Genomic DNA, 17,309 nt, shown 5'->3' with positions numbered 1-17,309 from the left:
GTTGATAGCTGTGCCCCAGAAAAAAACAGAAAAACAGATGTTTAGAAATGAATCTTGCCTTCCCCCAGTGTTGACATTTCTAGAGCTGCTCCTGTTTTATGCAGCAGTGATATTGGAATTAATTGAAAGAGTTGCAAAGGGGAATATTTACTGGACTCCTTTGCACCAAACTAGTCTTATCATTTACTTCTGTGAAATGTAAGGACATGTTTGTCTTTTTGATGCAGAATTAAATTGCTTTTTTTTTTTTTTTTTTTGAGACAGGGTATCCGTCTATGATGGCTAATATTGAGTGTCAACTTGATTGAAGGATGCGACGTATTATTCCTGGGGTTGTCAGTAAGGGTGTTGCAAAAGGAGATTAACGTTAGAGTCAGTGGACTGGGAGAGGCAGACCCACCGTCAGCCTGGAGGCACCATCTAATCAGCTGCCAGTGTGCTAGGATAAAGCAGGCAGAAGAAGGTGGAAGGGGTGAACTTGCTGAGTCTTCTGGCCTTCCTCTCTCTCCCATGCTGGATTCTTCCTGCCTTCGAATATCAGAGCCCAAGTTCTTCAGCTTTTGGACTCCTGGACTTCCACCAGTGGCTTGCCAGGGGCTCTCAAGCCTTCATCCACAGACTGAAGGTTGCACTGTCAGCTTCCCTACTTTTGAGGTTTTGGGACTTGGACTGATCCACCACTTGCTTCCTTGCTCCTCAACTCACAGACAGCCTATAGTGGGACTTTACCTTGTGATCATGTGAGTCATTTCTCCTTAATAAACTCCCTTTCATATATACATATATCTTATTAGTTGTGTCCCTCTAGAGAACCCTAATACATCCTCTGTTGCCCACGCTGAAGCGCAGTGGTGTGATTACAGCTCACTGCAGCCTTGACCTCCTGGGCTCAAGCAATCTTCCCACCTCAGCCTCCTGAGTAGCTGAGATTACAGGCATGCGCCACCATGCCCAGCTAATTTTTAAAAATCTTCTGTAGAGAGATGGTCTCACTGTGTTGTCCAGGCTGGTCTCAACCTTCTGGCCTCAAGTGATTCTCCCATCTCAGTCTCCCAAAGCTCTGGGATTACAGGTGTGAGCCACTGCATCCTGCTTTAAATTGCTTTAAATCATAGAGCATAGCAAACCAAAAAACCATTTTACTTTTGTAGAATGAATGAAGTAAACCACAACTCCTACACATTTTTCTTGGTGGCTCTCAAACTCTCTAAAACAGACATTAAATCATCTGGGAAGCTTGTTAAACCAAAGATGGCTAGGGCCCAGGATTTTGCATTTCTAGCAAGTTCCTAGGTTTTGCTAATGCTGTGATCAGAAGATCACACTATAAGAACTAGATCATTAAAAAGGTTATGGAATCTACATCTTGATTTATTTTCTCAACAAATCCCATGATGTGCTTTGTTCTCTTGAGTGCATCTGAAAATATTCCCGGAGGACACATCTTTTCCTTTCACTTATGTAAGAAATAATTTAGGTACCAAACTGAACATTAGCGTGGCTGACTTTGCAGCTGCTCTCCAGAATGTGGCTGCCTGGGTCTGCCTGCTTGGAGGCCTGGCTGGAAAATGGACCCCACTAGTGGGAGGGCTTCTAGAGGCCTAAGGAAGGGGTGGTGTGCTTGTTCCCTTCCCGGCCATTGACAGGATTGCCTGGGAATTCCTGACATTTTCTCCTCGTCATGCTCAAAGTAACTTTCTCTATCTGGCACTGTCTTAAGGGAAGGTGGGGCTAGCAGGAGGAGAATGAGGATTTGGTCCCTGCCAAAGGTTCTGGAGTGGGATTTTTTAAAAACACAATTGGGTGCTTTCAGACTGTATTCTTCATGCTTCACTCTTTTAGTGGCCAGTGAGAAAATACAAAGCTCAAATCACCTTAATAGAAAAAAATGCACTGGCTCAGGTAACTGGAAAGGCCAGAGGAAGTCTAGCTAGCTTCAGGCACAGCTGGATCCAAAAGCTCCCAAGCTCTTTTCAAATGAGAGCCTTCCATACTTCCCAGATCTATTTCTGTCCATATTGGCGCTACACCTTCCATCTGAGTGTTCACTGTGAGTGAAGAATTGTCATGGGTACTAGGAAGAGAGGTTCCACATATAAAGAAACCTGAAAGAAACAGGAAAGAAAATGCTTTCCCTTTTTTTATGCTTGTTCCTTTATCATAGATGCGTTTACCTCCTAATTCCTGACTGTTCAATGTCTGTCAATGTTTTGTCACCCACAACCCATGAAACCTTCCCTGATTTCCCAGCTAGTGAGATCTCTTTTTCCGAATACCTTCAGCAGTTTACTTGTGAGAGGCAGTGGAGCTTAACAGCTGAGTGTCTCTGCTCTAGTGGGCACTGCCTGACACTTGCTAGCGTCTGTCTTTGAGCAATCACTTCATCTCTCTGTGCCTTAGTTTTCTCATCATAAAATGAAGATAGTAAGTTTCCGGAGTTGTGAGAACAAAACCAGGGATGTAAAAGTGCTACGGTGGTGTCTGTTACAGAGAAAATCCTCACCAAATGCTTCCTCTTATTGACTTTTCCTCTGTGCCATTCCCCATTTTGTACTTTGTATTAGTGTTTCTGCTAAAAAGCACCCCATTTCCCCCTTTTTACAGGCTAGTCCCCTTGGCTACAAAAATGTCCTTGCCTGCAACTTGTAGAAGGCGTTGTTGACACTATGATGTCTGATGACCTCTCCTAATCGCCAGCTATACCGTGAGTCCAACGTGGTTCAGAGGAGAGCTTGTTGATGGCTACTGCTGGTTTGTACCTCATGTTTTCCTTGTTTTTCAACACCTCTCATTTCTTTCCACGGTAACCACCAGCTCATGGTGAACAGCTTTAGTGGAGCCACAGCATCTACTGTCAACAATTAAGATAGCAAAACCTTGAGGAGTCCAACCATCCCAGTTTCTTGGCATTCGTAGATTCTTTAAATGCTTCCAAATTCCCACATCCATATGTCAAAACATGGATTTTTATATTATACCTCATGTTTGGTTACAAGAAAGGCAAACTTTAATGCCTCCTCAATAATTTATCCTCAGATCCTGGTTTGAGAAACACTAACTTAAAAAAATAACATCTTATTCTGTGGAAATATTTGAATTGCTGAGAGAAATTTTTTCTTTTCTTTTTTTTTTTTTTGAGATAGAGTCTTGCTCTGTCACCCAGGCTGGAGTACAGTGAAGCGATCTCGGTCCACTGCAACCTCTGCCTCCCGGGTTCAAGCAATTCTCCTGCCTCAGCCTCGCGAGTAGCTGGGATTACAGTCACCCACCAACATGCCCAGCTAATTTTGGCCAGGCTGGTCTCTAACTCCTGACCTCATGTGATCCACCCACCTCGGCCTCCCAAATTGCTGAGATTACAGGCATGAGCCACTGTGCCTGGCTGAGAAATTTTCTTGTTATAATTAGTGAAGAAGTGAAATGTTAAGATTATCTTTGAAATGAAAACACAAAGTAGTTCTCTATCAGGAGGGGTGATAGAGATAGAGATACACACTATCAGTAAGAAAAAATACATATGGTGGTGAAGAGAATTCCAAAGCATTTGCTGGGAAAAACAAAAGAAACTGAGGCAGGCAATTATGGGATGAAAGGGATAGTTGAAGATTCAGCATGGACTCAAACTGGACATCCTTTCTGAAAACTCAAAAACAAAGCAAGAAGCTGAACTGAGAGCCTTCTCTCATCAGCACCATTCACTCCAACTTTGTGCGAATACTGGATTTCTGTACAGTGGATTTTAAGCCTCTATGACACATACATTTATTATTTATGTATATTTTCGATCTCTTCAACTAGACAAAATTTTCAAGGGCAAGTTTCTCTATTTTGTTCAAACCAAACAAGGCTCTTCCTTGTATTTCATGTAGGTGACAAATTGAGGTTGTAGATCTTAAAGTGACATCAACATCTCAGATGGTCCAAGAATCTTTTCAGATTACATGTTTTCAGATAGAATTTGAGGCGCAAAGATGGAAAGATAGAGAAATGAGACATATTTATAGGACTTGGCATAAGGAATGAATTAGTGCTGGAGTCTGCTTTGAAGGATCACATCTAGGAACAAGGAACGATGTATTCACTTGTAGAGAAGTAGCAGTATAAACATTGTGCTTCACAGACAGCATTTTTTCCTCTAAATTAGTTAAAAGATTAAACCTTCCTTAAAGTCAGACAACACAGAGGATGGTCAGCAGGAAATCCATCATTTCCTTTCTTCTTGGTCAGTGGGATGCAGTATTTGTTGGGCATGTGGTGTGTCAGGAACCTGGGCCCATTGTGCAGTCTGGCTTCTGCGTATGACCTGAGGAGCCTCCAAAACAACTCTCACCAATGTCCCAGCAAGCTCCTAGAGGCAGGATTCTAGGGACACTTTTAAGGCCTTCACCCAGGAGTTGGCAGCCTTCTGTAATGGGCCAGATAGTAAATATCCTAGGCTTGCGGCCATCTGGTCTCTGTCGTGACTCCTCAGTGTCGCTGTGGTAGCTTGAAAGCAGCCACAGAGGATATGTAAATGAAGAAGCATGGCTGTGTTCTCATAAGACAGCGTGCATGGATGCTGAAATTCAAATTTCATATGCATTTCAAGTTAGGAAATATTCTCCTTCTCTTTATTTTTTTCAGTCACTTAAAAATGTAAAGACCATTCTTAGCTGTGGGCCATACAAAAACATGTGGCATGCAGCAGGCTGGACTTGACCAGCAGGCCATAGTTAACTGATCCTGATTGATTGATGATTGATTGATTTGAGACAGAGTCTCTCTCTGTCACCCAGGCTGGAGTGCAGTGGCACGATCTTGGCTTACTGCAACCTCCACCTCCAGGTTCAAGTGATTCTCCTGCCTAAGCCTCCCGAGTAGCTGGGATTACAGATGTGCATAAATGCACCCGGCAAATTTTGTATTTTCAGTAGAAACTGGGTTTCGCTATGTTGGCCAGGCTGATCTCGAACTCCTGGGCTCAAGTGATCTGTCCCCCTCAGCCTACCAATGTGTTGGGATTATAGGCATGAGCCACCACGCCCGGCACCCGATCCCTGATTTAGAAAACCCCCTAGCTGGTGGTAATGTGCAGCCATTGTTGAGAATCCCTAGGCTAGACTTGGAGTTTCTCGAGCCATAGGCCTAAGTTATCTTTGCATCCCCACATGGTAGGTGGGTACTTCATCAAGGTTGAATGGATTAATCTTTATGGGTCCCCTGCATCCCCTTGCCACAGTGATGTTATTGACATGGTTAATCATCCAAGATTACTGGGGAGCAGGGCAGGTTATGATTGGTAAAGAGGAGGGACCAAGCAGCAGCAGGCGCTGGAAGGCTCACTGGAGGCAGAGGTGTGGGAGAGGCTGTGGCAGCCACAGGGGACTCCACTCAGACCTCGCTCCAAGAGAACCTGCTGCGAGGAGGTAGCTGGTGTACCATCATTAGCTGCTGCACCTTTGGATCCATCAGGGTTCTCACAGAGGCCATGCTTTCCCGGGCTGTTTCCAGCCAATACTGAGCATGGCAGAGGCCTAGAGCTGGGCCTTTCTGCTCATTGCAAGACCTTCTGCCGGGCCGTCTCTATGCTGGGGCTCTGCACCAGGCTGGCTGAGTCTTTCTCAGAGCTGCTCTGCAGTGTGAGGCTCCTTCCCCCACTTTCTTCCTTCTCTTTTTCGGTTCACAGCTGTCAGACCGGCCTTGTGGTCTGGAGCCGTTCCCCAGGTACACTGGCTCCCTCTCCTCTTTATCCTTTACAGGGATTTCTTCCAGCAAATCTCTTCTTGGAGGACTTGGACTGACAGAGGCACTCAGGGGGAGACTGGGAGTAGATAGATCTCACTTTGTTTCTTGTTTGGGATTTCTTTTTTAAAAAATTCCTTTTTCTATTTTTTCCTTATTTCTCAGAAGATAGAATGAACAGGGTTAGCAATGGCTATTCTGATTTTAATGGAATATTTATTTATTTATTATTATTTTGAGACAAGCTCTCACTCTGTTGCCCAGGGTGGAGTGCAATGGCAGGATCATGGCTCACTGCAGCCTTGCACCCACTGGCACAAGAATCCTCCCACCTCAGCCTCTCAAGTAGCTGGGACTATAGGCAAATGTCACAATGCCTGGCTAATTTTTATTTATTTATTTATTTATTTATTTATTTATTTATTTATTTATTTATTTTTGTTTAGAGACCGGGTCTTACTACATTGCTCAGGCTGGTCTCAAATTCCTAGGCTCAAGCAGTTGTTATCCCTTGGCCTCCCAAAATGCTGGGATTATAGGCATGAGCCACTGTGCCCAGCTTATTCTGATTTTAATGGAATTGATGAAAGAATTGCAGTCAAGTGTGAAATTTCTTCCTGAACTCACAGGTATTCTCGACTTGAGACCGGTAATTCCTCAGGGAAATTTTACACTGTGCTCGTAGCTTCAAGTAAAAATGAATCCTTCTTCCACTTGTTTGTCCTAATGGTTGTGCAGTTGCCATATTACTGAGACATTTGAGAGGCCTTCAGGTGGGAGGCCTGGGAGCTACACTGGACTTGACAATCTGAAGACTGACTCCAGCCTGGGTTGGTGACCAGGGGTGAGAAACCAGATGAGCTGGGCTGCGTGGAATGCCCCCAGCTTTTGTCTGTCTTCATTGTCATTTTGTAGAATCTATTTGAGAATAGATATTAAAGTTCATCCCTGGGGAAGAATGATGCACGGAAACCAGAAAAAAGCATCAGGGCTCCCTGCCAGTGCCTGAGGTCTGGTGCTACCCTGTCATCCTCAGAAAGGATGAAGGGGGAACTACAGGTCTGAGAGATGACAGAGGCCGCAGCTCAGTTCCCACCCTTCCCAGGCTCTTTTACCTGGATGCAGAGTCATGGGCTGTTTCCAGCTTCTACAGGGGGGTGAGGGCTTCTAGTGTGGTTCTTATCGGGTCAGACTTTGGGCTGGGTGGAGTTTGCAGATGCCACATTAAGGGACTCTTTAAGCTGGCTGGTGGTGACAGAAGCTGGCAGAATCTGGCATGCAGCTGCTGGGACTGATGAACCAGAGGGGGCTAGGGGGTACTAGCAGCTCCCGGCTTATGTGATGCACATCTGTAGAAACCCCATGAGACAAGAGCCTCTTCTCTGACAGTTTCAGGCCAAATCCTTGGAAGGGCATTGATTAACTAGACCTGAATCATGTGCCCACATTTGATCAAAGGAGGCCCATGTGGAAGGGGCTCTGTGCAAAAAAAGAGGGGGTGATGTTTTCAGAACAAGATGAGCTAGGCTGCATGGAGTGTCCCTTACCCCCACCTCAGGGGACACAATAGCTACCACTCTCCTCTGCATGTGGTCAGAGGCCAGGCATTTGGATGAGAGCCAAAAGCACACCAATATGAAACGTAGCAGCCCAAAGTTCAGGAAAATAGCCAGGAATGAGACCTGTGGGAACAGGGCTGAAGAAGGATGGCTAATATAAAAGTAATAACAGTGAGCACTTGCTGAATGCTGTATCAGCTGGGATGCTTTCACCTACAAATAATGAAAAATCTTACCCAACAAGTTTAAACAATGAAAAGGCTGAAGGTAGAAGGCCCCGGGCTGCTTAAGACAGCCACTCAATGGTCTTCAAGAACCTGGGTCTCTCCACCCTCCCACTTTCTCATCATTTTTATCTTCCTCTCTACATGAGGCTCCTTCACAGTCCCACAATAGTGAAGTGTCTAAGTGTTACCACCTTGTGTAACGAAATACAAGTGCTTCCCTTCCTTGAGTAACCCTCCCCCAACCTTTTTTTAATGAAGGTGTAATACACATAACATAACATTTACCCTCTTAAGCATTTTTAAATGTACAGTAGCAGAATGAAATACATTGACATCGTTGTACAGTCATCACCGCCATCATCTGTGAACCCTCTGAATATTTGAGAAACACAAACATTCAAACCATCGCCCACCCTCTCTCCCACAGACACTGGCGTGCACCCTGCAACTTTCTGCCTCTATAAATTTGACTACTCCAGGTGCTTTGTATAAGTGGAATAATACAATGTTTGTTCTTTTGTGACTGGCTTATTTCATGTAGCATAGTGTCCTCGAGGTTCATCCACGTTGTAGCACATGTCAGAATTTCCTTCCTTTTGAAGTTGACTAATATCCCATTGTATAATGACCACTAAAGTATCATTCTTTAAGGGACACTTTAGTTGCTCCTAGCTTTTGCTTATTGTGAATAATGCTATGACAAATATCTCTTGGAGACCCTGCTTTTAGTTCTTTTGGGGATATACCCAGAAGTGCAGTTGCTGGATTGTATGATTATTTTATTTTTTGAGTCTCTTTTAAGCCTGAAAAAATCTTTCTAGAAGGTTTATCAAAAAGGCTTCCCCTGCTGGACACAGTGGCTCACACCTGTAATCCTAGCGCTTTGGGAGGTCCAAGCGGGCGAATCATGAGGTCGGGAGATCGAGACCATCCTGGCCATGGTGAAACCCCGTCTCTACTAAAATACAAAAAATTAGCCGGACGTGGTGGCGCGCACCTGTAGTCCCAGCTACTCAGGAGTCTGAGGCAGGGAAATCTCTTGAACCCAGGAGACGGAGGTTGCAGTGAGCCGCGATTGTGCCTCTGCACTCCGGCCTGGTGACAGAGCAAGACTCCGTCTCAAAAAAAAAAAAAAAAAAAAAAAAAAAATGCTTCCCCTTACACTTCTTTGTCCGGATTGCATCATAAGGCCATTCTTAATCAGTCATTGGCAAAGGAAGAAGAAATAGAACTACTATGATTGGCTTACTCATGTGGCCAGAAGAGAGTGGAGGCCAATATTCAACATGCTTAAAGAAAAGTTTTTCAACTCAGAATTTCAGAGTAAAATTGAGATTCTATCAGGAAGAAAGAAGGGAAGAGTCATGCCTATATGGCAAGCCGCTAGGCTCTGATCCAGCAACTACTCCTGTCCCTTTCTTTTCTACTGCAAGGGACTGCTACCCATGGGAGACACAAAATATTCCATAATCTGTATCCTGGCCTCTTTTGCAGGAAGGGGTAGCCATGTGACCCAGTTCTGACACGAAGCAGATGACCAACTCAGGCTTGCCTGAGACTTTCTTGGATTTAGTACTGTAAGCCCTGTGTCCCAGAATGCTGTGGGGAAAATCCTTCTATTTGATTTTAAAAGAGAGACATATGAGGGGAGTTCTTCTTAACCCCACTTCCTCCCTGGCTTGGGCAACTTTGTGCGAGGTCATGATGCCTGGATCTCTGGCAACCATTTTGCTATTATTGTGTGATAAGTTTAAGGAAGAAAGTCAAGCTCCTTAGTTTAATTAGATCATGTGTGAATTTTGGCTTTTGTTGCAATTGCTTTTGGCATTTTCATCATGAAGTCTTTGCCCATGCCTATGTCCTGAATGGTATTGCCTAGGATTTCTTCTAGGGTTGTTATAGTTTTGGGTTTTACATTTAAGTCTTTAATCCACCTTGAGTTAATTTTTATATGAGGTGTAAGAAAGGGGTTCAGTTTTAGTTTTCTGCATAGGGCTAGCCAGTTTTTCTAGCACCATATATCGAATAGGAAATCCTTTCCCCATTGCTTGTTTTTGTCTGGTTTGTTGAAGATCAGATGGTTGTAGATGTGTGGTGCGACTTCTGAGGTTTCTGTTCCATTGGTCTATATGTCTGTCTTGGTACCAGTACCATGCTATTTTTGTTACTATAGCCTTGTAATATAGTTTGAAGTCAGGTAGTGTGATGCCTCCAGCTTTGTTCTCTTTGCTTAGGATTGTCTTGGCTATTTGGGCTCTTTTTTCTTCCATATGAATTTTAAAATAGTTTTTTTTCCTAATTCTGTGAAGACTGTCAATGGGAGTTTGATGGGAATAGCACTGAATTGAATTTATAAATTACTTTGGGCAGTATGGCCATTTTCATGATACTGATTCTTCCTATCCATGAAGATGGAAAGTTTTTCCATTTGTTTATGTCCACTTTTATTTCCTTGAACAGTGGTTTGTAGTTCTCCTTGAAGAGGTCCTTCACATCCTTTTTTATCTGTATTCCTAGGTATTTTATTCTCTCTGTAGCAGTTGTGAGTGGAGTTTATGCATTATTTGGCTCTCTGCTTGTCTATTATTCGTGTATATGAATGCTTGTAATTTTTGCACATTGATTTTGTATCCTGAGACTTTGCTGAAGTTGCTTATCAGCCTATGGAATTTTTGGGCTGAGACGATGGGGTTTTCTAAATATAGAATCATGTCATCTGCAAACAGAGACAATTTGACTTCCTTTCTTCCTATTTGAATATGCTTTATTTCTTTCTCTTGCCTGATTGCCCTGGCCAGGACTTCCAATGCTATGTTGAATAGGAGTGGTGAGAGGGCATCCTTGTCTTGTGTTGGTTTTCAAAGGAAATGCTTCCAGCTTTTGCCCATTCAGTATGATATTGGCTGTGGGTTTGTCATAAATAGCTCTTACAATTTTGAACTATGTTCCATCAATATCTAGTTTATTCATAGTTTTTAACATGAAAGATGGTTGAATTTTATCATCAAAGGCCTTTTCTGCATCTATTGAGATAATCATGTGGTTTTTGTCTTTGATTCTGTTTATGTGATGGATTACATTTATTGACTTGCATCGCAGGGATGAAGCTGACTTGATTGTGGTGGATAAGGTTTGTGATGTGCTGCTGGGTTCCGTTTGCCAATATTTTATCGAGGATTTTTGCATCGAGGGACAGCCAAAGTGTTTTATTAAACAGGTTCTGTTCACTGAGACCCGCCCCCAAGAGGGATTGTCAGACACCCTATACAGGAGCAATCCTACTGGCAACAAGTTGGTGCCTGTCGAGGTCAGAGATCCCAGAAGAAGGAGGAGGCACCCATCTTTGGTGTTCTCCACCCTCCTTGAATGTCATCTCCAGGTGCAAGAGCGAACCAGATGAATAGGGCCTGAAGTGAACCCCCAGCAAACTGCAGCAGCCCTACAGAAGAGGGACCTGAACATTGAAACAAAAACAAAAACAAAAAACCAGAAAGCAACAACAATACCATCAAGACCCATCGGTGTGCTGTATTTGAGAAACTTATCTCACATGCAAAGACACACATAGGCTCAAAATAAAGGGATGGAGGAAAATTTACCAAGCAAATGGAAGGCAAGAAAAAAAGAAAGTCCCCACAAAAACCTCATCCAAAGGTAAGCAGCCTCAAAGATGAAAATTAGGCAAACTCATGAAAATGAGAAAGAATCAATGAAAAAACACTGAAAACCCAAAAGGCCAGAGTGCCACTTCTCCAAATGATAGCAATGTCTTTCCAGCAAGGTGCAGAGTTTGACAGAGGATGAGATAGATGAAAGACAGAAGTAGGCTTCGGAAGGTGGGTAATAAAAAATTCCACTGAGCTAAAGGAGCACGTTCTAACCCAATGCAAAGAAGCTAAGAACTTTGATAAAAGGTTAGAGGAGCTGCTAACTAGAACAACCAGCTTAGAGAGGAACATAAATGGCCTGATGGAGCTGAAAAACATAGCATGAAAACTTTGTGGAGCATACACAAGTATCAATAGCCAAAGTGACCAAGTGGAAGAAAGGATATCAGAGTTTGAAGACCACCTTGCTGAAATAAGGCATGCAAACAACATTAGAGAAGAAAAGAATGAAAAAGAATGAACAAAGCCTCCAAGAAATATGGGACTATGTAAAAAGACCAAATCTATGATTGATTGGAGTACCTGAAGGAGACAGAGAGAATGGAAATGAGCTGGAAAACACTCTTCAGGATGTTATCCAGGAGAACTTCCCCAACCTAGCAAGATAGGCCAACATGCAAATTCAGGAAATACAGAGAACACCACTAAGATACCCCTCGAGAAGATCAATCCCAAGACACATAATCATCAGATTCTCCAAGGTTGAAATAAAAAAAAACAATATTAATGGTAGCCAGAGAAACGGTCAGGTCACCTACAATGGGAAGCCCATCAGACTAACAGCAGGCCTCTCAACAGAAACCCTGCCAGCCAGAAGAGAGTGGAGGCCAATATTCAACATTCTTAAAGGAAAGGGTTTTCAACTCAGAATTTCATATTCAGCCAAACTAAGCTTCATAAGCAAAGGAGAAATAAAATCCTTTCCAGACAAGCAAATGCTGAGAGATTTTGTCATCACCAGGTATGCCCTGCAAGAGCTCCTGAAGGAAGCACTAAATATGGAAAGCAAAAAATAGTACCAGCCATTGCAAACAAACAAACAAACAAAACCACACCAAAATATAAAAACCAATGACACTGTGAAGAAACTGCATCCATTAGCATGCAAAATAACCAGATAGCATCATGATGACAGGGTCAGATTCACACATAAGAATACTAACCTTAAATGTAAATGGGCTAAATGCCCCAGTGGAAAGACACAGACTGGCAAATTGGATAAAGAGTCAAGACTCATCAGTGTGCTGTATTCAGGAGACCCATTTCACACGCAAAGACACACATAAGCTCAAAATAAAAGGATGGAGGAAAATTTACAAGTAAATGGAAAGCAAAAAAAAAAAAAAAAAAGCAGGGCCTGTCTTGCAATCCTAGTCTCTGAGAAAGCAGACTTTAAACCAACAAAGATCAAAAGAGACAAAGAAGGGCATTGCATAATGGCAAAAAGATCAATTCAACAAGAAGAGCTAACAATCCTAAATATATATGCACTCAACACAGGAGCACCCAGATTCATAAAACAAGTTCTTAGAGACCTACAAAGAGACTTAGACTCCCACACAATAATAGTGGGAGACTTTAACACTCCACTGTTAATATTAGACAGATCAATGAGACAGAAAATTAACAAGGATATTCAGGACTTGAACTCAGCTATGGATCAAGTGGATCTAATAGACATCTACAGAACTCTTCACCCCAAATCAACAGAATATACATTCTTCCCAGTGCCACATGGCACTTTTTCTAAAATAAACCACATAATTGGAAGTAAAACACTCCTCAGCAAATGCAAAAGAATGGAAACCATAACAAACAGTCCCTCAGACCACAGTGCAATCAAATGAGAACTCAGGATTAAGAAACTCACTCAAAACCACATAATTACATGGAAATGGAACAGCCTGCTCCTGAATGACTCCTGGGTAAATAATGAAATTAAGGCAGAAATCAAGAAGTTCTGTGGCCAACAAACATATGAAAAAAAGCCCAGTGTCACTCATCATTAGAGAAATGCAAATCAAAACCACAATGAGATACCATCTCACATCAGTCAGAATGGCCATTATTAAAAAAATCAAGAAACGGCTGGGCATGGTGGCTCATGCCTGTAATCCCAGCATTCTGGGAGATGGAGGAGAGCAAGTCACGACGTCAGGAGATGGAGACCATCCTGGCCCACATGGTGAAACCCTGTCTTACTAAAAATACAAACATTAGCTGGGCATGGTGGCACATGCCTATAATCCTAGGAATGATCTCATTCCTTTTTATGGCTGCATAGTATTCCATGGTGTATATGTATGACATTTGCATTATCCAGCCTATCATTAATGGTCATTTGGGTTGGTTCCATGTCTTTGCTATTGTAAATAGTGCCATAATAAACATACATGTTCATGTGTCTTTATAGTAGAATGATTTATAATCCTTTGTGTATATACCCAATAACAGGATTGCTGGGCCAAATGGTATTTCTGGTTCTAGATCCTAGAGGAACTGCCACACTGTCTTGCACAATGGTTGAACTAATTTACACTCCCACCCACAGTATAAAAGCTTTCCTATTTCTCCGCAGCCTCGCCAGCATCTATTATTTCTTGACTTTAGATGGAGTTTTGTTTTGTTTTGTTTTGTTTTGTATTTTAGATGGATCGCCAGGCTGGAGTGCAGTAGCACGATCTCAGCTCACTGCAACCTCCAACTCCCTGGTTCAAGCAATTCTCCTGCCTCAGCCTCCCCGGTAGCTAGGATTACAGGCATGTGCCACCATGCCCAGCTAATGTTTGCATTTTTAGTAGCGATGGGGTTTCACCATGTTGGCCAGGATGGTCTCCATCTCCTGACCTCATGACTTGCTCTCCTCCATCTCCCGGAATGCTGGGATTACAGGCATGAGCCACCATGCCCAGCCGTTTCTTGATTTTTTTAATAATGGCCATTCTGACTGATGTGAGATGGTATCTCATTGTGGTTTTGATTTGCATTTCTCTAATGATGAGTGACACTGGGCTTTTTTTCATATGTTTGTTGGCCACAGAACTTCTTGATTTCTGCCTTAATTTCATTATTTACCCAGGAGTCATTCAGGAGCAGGCTGTTCCATTTCCATGTAATTATGTGGTTTTGAGTGAGTTTCTTAATCCTGAGTTCTCATTTGATTGCACTGTGGTCTGAGAGACTGTTTGTTATGGTTTCCATTCTTTTGCATTTGCTGAGGAGTGTTTTGCACAGATATGGATGAAGCTGGAAGCCATCATCCTCAGCAAACTAACACAGGAACAGAAGACCAAACATTGTATGTTCTCACTCATATGTGGGAATTGAACAATGAGAACACATGGATACAGGGAGGGGTGCATCACACACTGGGGCCTGTCTGGGGGTGGGGGGTGAGGGGAGGGAGAGCATCAGGACAAATACCTAATGCATGCAGAGCTTAAAACCTAGATGACAGGTTGATAGGTGCAGCAAACCACCATGGTACATGCATACGTTTGTAATAAACCTTCAGGTTCTGCACATGTATCCCGGAACTTAAAGTAAAATTTACACACACACACACACACACACACACACACACACACAAAGTCAAGCTCCTGAGTGGAAGATGGAAAGAACTTATGTCCTCAATACATACCTGGATGGTGGAGTCAAACTTGGGACTATCCTTTACTCCCACCACCTCCAACTGCTGCCAGTGTTACCATGTGTCAGGAAACAGAATTCACAGGCAACCTCTGAGGCAGGAATTCTCACTAGCTGTGTTCCAGGTAAGGAAGTTGGTGCCCAATTTGTTAAGTTCCTTCCTTGAAGACACCTGACTCGTATGTGAGGCAGTTGAGACTTGAACGTAGGCAGTCTGCAGGATGGAGCACACAGCTGAGTATCGAAGGATATATGGATGGGGTTGGCGTGAGGGGAGAACAATGTCTATTGAAAAGGAGGCACGATCTCTTCCTCAGTATTGGTTGTTCTAGCAACACCTGCCATTCTCCCCACCCACACCCCTCCTCAAAGGCTCAGCTTCACTTCCAGCCCCTATGGGTGGACCCAGGGAGTCATATGTGAATCTGGCAGTCCTAACCCTACTCACAGTAGATTGGACTAAGGTCGAGTATTTAACACAAAGGGAATGAATCAGAACTCTCTCCTAGGACTGTGAACTAAAGACATTGAGTGAAGGATTCAGTTGCTGAGGCCAAGCTGCAAGGTCAGTGTCAAGGTTGGAATCAGCATTTGGGGTTTTGGTGGAGAAGTGTCCTTATCTAAAACTTGTTCTTTTTCTTAAATTTGGGTATTATCAAATCTTAAGATAGATGCTCAGGGATCCCAGGGTCAGATAAAAGTGGGAAAAATCTGTTGCTTCCACACCAGGATTACCAGGTAAGCGTTGAGAAGCTGGAATTCATAGAGTTATAGCTCAGTAAAGGAAAAGAGGAGTCCCAGAGTGTAGCTGGCGATGCCTGTACAGCTGAGAGGGGTATAGAAAGGTGAGGGCAGCACCCAGATGACTGTCCCTCACCATCCTGGTCAGCCCCCCAGGTGTACAGGTGCAGTTAGGAAGTTCTGTGCTCACTCTGTGTCGGGAAGCCAAGGTTTTGTTTTCTGGTTTTGTTTTTGAAATGGGGTCTCACTCTGTCACCCAAGCTGGTGTGCATTGTGCAGTGCTGTGATCTTGGCTTACTAAAACCTCCACCTCCCAGGTTCAAGCAGTCTTCCCATCTCAGCCTTCCAAGTAGCTGGGACTACACAGGAACATGCTGCCACACCTGGCTAACTTTTGCATTTTTTGTTGAGATGGGGTTTTGCCATGTTGCCCAGGCTAGTCTTGAACTCCTGAGCTCAAGCAATCCTCCCGCCTCAGGCTCTCAAAGTACTGGGATTACAGGCATGAACCGCCACCACCAGGCCTGGGAGCCAAGGTTTTATATACAAATTTTTTAACACAGAATTCTTATAGCTAACAAAATATTAGCAATGCCATATTAGGGAAAAGCAGAATGTTCCCTTATAAGTAGTTTACTATTACGAAGTGGTTTGGCAAGGGTGGGGGGTTCAAGGTGACCTGGCCAGAATATTGGGCTTTTTCTACTTTTACACATGGTAAGGCAGAGCCACAGGGAAGTCAAAGTTAGTGAGAAGCAAAAACTGAGAGTGTTTGAGGGGAGGCCCTTTTCCAGATTGGACAACAGAGAACCGGCCTTTCTTTCCTGGTAGTCCCAGCCCTCATGCCTGCTCATGGAGTCTGTGCACAAGTTGTCTTTGTGCTCTATAGTTTCCCTTTTGACTTAAAGAGTCAATTTCATGCTAAAACTTCACCTCAAAGCGAAGATGAAATGCACATTGCATATGTTTACTCACTGCACACACTCCTAACTTCCCTCATGAATATTCATAGATTTCCTCCAAACCTGCCGAATATGTATGTAAGGCTAACCCTGCAATGCATGAATACCAGCTTTCTTTTCCCTTCTGTGGAGCATGTACTTTCAGTTTTCCTTGGAGGTGGCGTTCCCCAATCTGCAGATTATTTCTCCCTCTGAAAATAAAGTTTTTCTCCTTTCCTTCCTCCATGAAGCTTTTTTGTTTACAATCCACATCCTCTGCCATATGTCTTCTGCTGGGTTCTCCAAAAGTAGGCATGGAGTTGGGATGTGTAAATTGTCCGTTAAGGAAGTGTTTCCAGAGGGAGTGGAGAGGAGGAAGAAACCAGGCATGGGTGTCATTCCAAGTGAAGTCCCCTCCTCAGCGTGACGCCAGGGGGCGCTCTGAAGTGGGACTCTCCCAAACGTGTATTCCATCTCAAGACAAAGGAGTGGGGCTTTCACACTCCCACACCCTTAGTAATCAGTGCCAGGGCAATCACTGAAGAAGGGAACACGTGCTGGCTATTAGTAGCGAAGCGTGGAGAAGCTGTGAGACCCTGCTGAAAGGAATTTGTAGGCACGTAGGTGGTCAACCAGAAGACAAGTGAGCTGTGTCCAGAGCTACCCAGACAAGCTGCAGCTGTGTGAGGAGGGAAGGCTTTTTGTTCTACGCCAGTGAGATTTTGTTGTCATGCAGCATTATTGTAGCAGTAGCTAACAGTAAGTTATTGTGATTTTTTGGCTCCTTACGGTTTTCCATTGCTT

At 43.5% G+C, this 17,309-nt stretch overlaps 1 long non-coding RNA gene across 3 annotated transcripts in view; it reads left to right on the top strand.

Annotated features, from left to right (window-relative positions):
* LOC105728191 (uncharacterized) overlaps positions 1-17,309 on the top strand; it is a 36,086-nt gene that overhangs the window by 4,821 nt on the left and 13,956 nt on the right. Inside the window, exons 3-4 of one of the 3 annotated variants that reach the window (XR_001109961.3) lie at positions 265-740; positions 2,605-2,751. This is a non-coding gene — a long non-coding RNA (uncharacterized LOC105728191). Of the gene's footprint in view, positions 1-260; positions 769-2,604; positions 2,752-17,309 lie in introns of those variants that run through there. The other 2 variants (XR_010344626.1, XR_001109960.3) reach the window with 2 other exon arrangements.

The sequence above is a fragment of the Aotus nancymaae genome, unplaced genomic scaffold, assembly GCF_030222135.1.
Source record: "Aotus nancymaae isolate 86718 unplaced genomic scaffold, 86718_ANA_hifiasm-v0.15.2.pri h1tg000029l, whole genome shotgun sequence".
NCBI classification, from domain to species: Eukaryota; Metazoa; Chordata; class Mammalia; order Primates; family Aotidae; genus Aotus; species Aotus nancymaae.
Note: the sequence above shows the minus strand (reverse complement) of the source record. Positions and strands in the feature narration are given on the sequence as shown.